We start from the raw sequence: 4,814 nt of genomic DNA on the forward strand, positions 1-4,814 counted from the left end.
TGCTGTGTTGGAACTGGTTTGCATGCACACGCCTTTGTGTATTCACATTCCGTTAGGCACCAGGTCCTTTTTTTCCTCTCCGCGACAAAAAGCGTCACTGAGAGGAAAGTCGTAATATGCTTGGCAGGACCATGGTGGTCCAGCCAAGCATATTGTGGCCTCAGGACCTCCGTCAAAATGTGGTATGGAGGATTCCGTACCTATCACTTAGTGCATTGTTGTAAAGTCCCTGAGGCTTCTACCAGATTGTGTGATAGTACAATGGCAACAAACAAAAAATTGTTGTAATCAGAAACATAATTATTTAATACATTATGCTGAATTGCAAAACATTCTGCAAGTATCTTTGTTTCAAAACAGAGACTCAATGTAAATACAATATAAGAATTGATACAGTTCATTTACAACTCCTATGCTCAACCTGAAACTTTGGTTTCTGTTCCGTGTTTACGTTCACTTCACTAAGCCGGTCCAGAAAAATTGGTCCCGGCTCTAGCGGCACAGGTATAACCTGTTTATTCAATCAGTTAGTTTCACTTGGAGTAATTTTGTATGACACGTTTCCTTTACTTACTTAAGATGTTACGGTTTCTCACTAATACAGGAAACGATTCATCTTGAAGGTTACACGGTTTCACCACGTTATCCCATCAAGACAGTGAGAGGTAGGATTTCACGAATAGGCTTGATAGAAACGCGAATATCACGCGTTAAGAAGCACATAGGTTCTTATATTTTCCCATATTTAAGCATCTCTCATTTCATCATCATCACGTCACACAGGCACCCTTATTAACGGACAACTTGTAGATGGGCCAGACGTTTCTTCTGTGATTTCAAGTTCACACTGGGGTTTTGCATTCATTATGAGGAGGCCTAATGTCCTCATTGTCAGCACATTCCTACACCCTTCCTCTGACTTTAATTTCACCTCGGCTCTAGGGCTTTGGCTTTGGTCTCAGCTCTCTTAAGTTCTGTGTTTTTCGCTTTTTTCTTTTTCTTTATATTTACTTATTTCAAAGTACAATTCTTTTAAATTCACCAAGCATGGGTGATAGTGGTGGCTAGAACGGATTCGGTGTATTTTTGCCTATATTGATTTTCCCTTGTTCCCTTTGTTCCAGCCGGTGACTACAAGAAAGAACGTAAAATTATATGTTCAGAAAAAGTTTTGATTTTGCACTATTATACCCCTAACGAAGGGTTGTACCCAAAATGCATTGGGTTTTCTTTAAAATATGTTAGCAGTTCAAACATTTCAGGTTGAGCATATGAGTTGTAAATTAACTGCATCAATTCTTATATTGTATTTACATTGAGTCTGTGTTTTGAAACAAAGATACTTGCAGAATGTTCTGCAATTCAGCATAATGTATTAAATAATTATGTTTCTGATTACAAAAAATTTTTGTTTGTATCCATTGTACAATCACACCATCTGGTAGAAGCCTCAGGGACTTTACAACAGTGCGCTGAGTGATAGGTAAGGAGTTCTCCATACCTCATTTTGACTTTATAGTATCACAGGTCTATTTAGGCTGGATCTTTAGCACACAGCAGCACGCTTGGAATCAATTGATTACAGCAGTTTACACATCGTATAACAGGAGTGCAGATTGGTACCCCAATTTTCTGCATGGACTGCCGTGCCACATCCAGGAAATGCAGTTCCTTAGTAGCGGCTGTGAGCCCATGGTGATCCAACCGCCCAAGTCATAATATAGCAGGTAGGACGTAGTGTGGCGGTGGTTGGACTGCCACGCCAAACCACCACAAGTCTAGTGGTCCTTAGACCGCCTGACTCGTAATTGGGCCCTAAGGGTTTTTATTGTCGCTGTAAGAGTGAAGTTCAAGAAGACAAGTTCAAAGTCACATCTAGAGTATGAATAATTATTTATGTTCCTACCTGTGGTAGTACCGCTTGACTGTATCACCTCCTGTAAATGCTGGATATTTGAGGGGTCTCAAAACTCCCTGAATTATATTTGGTTGATCGTAGTGTCTGCCTGAGATCGTTCTAGGGTAGATGATAATTCTATTATTGAAGACTCATCTTGATCAGTGTTGGTAATATTAACTAAAGCAATTGTTTTTATTTGTGTTGACTGATTTTATATTAGCGGCACAGAAAAGCTTATCACAGTAACCTCAGAAATGGAATATATACCGTAGCATTGCATGCGTTTACAACGCATGCAATTACAACGCGGTTGTTACAACAAACGCATTGTTACATCGCAGTACATTACAATGCAAGTCGTTACGACTTGCTCTAGATGGCGTGCTGGACTTAGGAATAGTATAACTTACTATTCCAACTCCAGTGTGTGCAACAGTAGAGAAGGTGTTGGAATAGGAAATTACACTATTCCTTAGTTTAGAGCGTCATCTAGAGCAAGTCGTTGTAAAGATTTGCCTTGTAATGTACTGCGATGTAACAGCGCGGTTGTTGAAACGACCTCATTGTAAAGGTAATGCGATGTAATGACCGTGATGTTGAGGTTGTTTCCTTCTGAAGTGTTACTTATTGGTGGGGCCATGTGCCAAGTGGAGCACGGGTCTTTGGGTATTTTCTCAAAGAAATTTGTAGTCATAACGCTACAAGATGTATTACTGGTCGAATTATCACTGATCAGCAGGTTTGCTGTATTAGAAGACTTGGTTCTAATATGTTTGGACTGGGTAGTGACAGAGCTGCCGGGTCTATCAGGGTGTTTCATTGCAAGCGTAAAATAAGAAAGCTTTCTAGCTCAACTGTCAAGACCTCCAGTAGTTTCTGGTTCTTCAAACTAAGCGACCCAGCACAGTTTGTTTCGGTGTCATTTGACTTGAGAATTAAAATTAAGTACTATTTGATAAATCTATTATTTTACTTTTTAGATTAGTAATGTTATTATATGTTCAATGAATTTGAAATTATATAATTATTTGTTAACAGGTTTTCTTCTAATTCTTTTATTATTTCTTTTCAAGTCGCGGGGTGTACTGAAACTTTGGTAAGTAGGGTTTTAATAATTATTGCTAGTAGCTTAATATGCTAATATTATATTTTATTAAATGTTATTTGTTTATATGTGTAATAGTTTTTTAATTATTCATTTTTATTTCAGGTTGAAGAGGTTATTGGGGTATTGGTTGGGCAGTGTTCCAAATCAAGTATATATGAATGAAATGAAATAGTATTTGTTAATCTCGTAGCTACCCATGGTCATCCACGCGCTATGGCAGTAAGTAAGAGGGGCATTGTGGCACACTTAGGGGAAGAGCCAGGTTCTCAATGATTTCCGAAAGGCTAGATGGCTAGATTCATTACGTAGGCTGAGAGGGAGAGTATTCCACTGCTTTGCAGCATTATAAGAGAATAGGCGGCCTCCACTTCTAGCTCTTTTAATCCTGCGAACTACAGCCAGGCCTAGAACGTTTGAGCGAAGCCGTCTATTGGCTAAATAAGGCTGGACCAGGGAGTGGTTGATCGCGGGACCATTCCTTGTTAACATCTTGTGGGTAATGGACATGGCCTTAAAATAAACTCTCTCCTGAACGGAAAGCCAATGAAGGGACCACAGGGTGGGCTTTGCAGATTGCCGGTTTGGGGTTCCCACAAGGATTCTCGCAGAGCAGTTCTGCACTGTTTGGAGTTTTGTAAAGGTCGAGGCTGGAGCTCCAAGGTAAAGGGCATTCCTGTAGTCCCGACGGGAGACAATAATTGCCTGTACCATGAGTTTTATTGCCTTGAAGGGGAGATGTGGAAGCACTTGCCCGAGCATCCTGAGGATGCCATACCAGGGCGCCGCAACCTTCCGTGCCTGGACCAGAAAGCCAAGATCTTGATCCAGCGAGATACCCAGACTCTTCATCTGGGTCTTAGGGTCTTGGACAGGGCCCATGCAAGCTGGCCATAAGACATGTCTTGAATAGAGATGGATTACTAAGAATGATCAACTCAGTCTTGTCAACGTTTAGTGTTAAGAAAGATTGATTCATCCATCTGACTACCTCTTCTAGACAGGGACAGAGGCCAGCCAAGGCCTTATCCAAGTGGTTTAGAGCTACGACCAATTGGGTGTCGTCAGCATAAGTTATTATATGGACCCCAAATGGGAGCACAATCTCTTCAAGAGGAGCCATATAGGCATTAAAAAGGGACAGGTTCAGGGACGACCCCTGAGGGACTCCGCAATGGAGAGGCAGAGGTTTTGAGGTAACATCACCCTCGAACACCTGGAAGACTCTCTCTTCCAAAAAAGATTGCTGCCACATTAGGGCTACTCCGGTCACCCCCAAACTTCTGAGTTGATGGATCCAAATTTAGTGGTTGACCGTGTCAAAGGATGCGCTGAGTTAAAGGAGGATGATCGCTGTTGAACCTCCGGCATCAAGAATCTTTTTTGATGCTTCGATAACAGCCAACAGCACGGTTTCTGTTCCTTGATGCGGGTGGAAACAAGTTTGCGAGGGATGGAGGAGGTGGTGGGATTCCAGGTATGTCGAAAGTTCCAGGTTGACATATTTCTCTGCTATTTTACTGATCACTGGGAGGAGCGAGATAGGGCGAAAGTAGGTCCGGATCCAAGCTAGGTTTTTTCAAAAGAGGCTTCACCATCGCTTTTTTCCAGAAGGTTGGGACCACTTCAGTAGAAAGGGAGGCATTGATTAAATCAAGGATGACCGGAAAAACTGTCTCGGACACTTGTTTCAGAATATTAGGTGGAGCTGGGTCACTAGGCGACCCGCTCTTTACGAGTGCCGAGATGGTTTGAAGTGAGTCACGGTCCATCAGAGGAAATGATATGAATTGATATTATTTGATTAAT

This window comes from Lissotriton helveticus, chromosome 8 (assembly GCF_964261635.1).
Source record: "Lissotriton helveticus chromosome 8, aLisHel1.1, whole genome shotgun sequence".
Taxonomy (NCBI): Eukaryota; Metazoa; Chordata; class Amphibia; order Caudata; family Salamandridae; genus Lissotriton; species Lissotriton helveticus.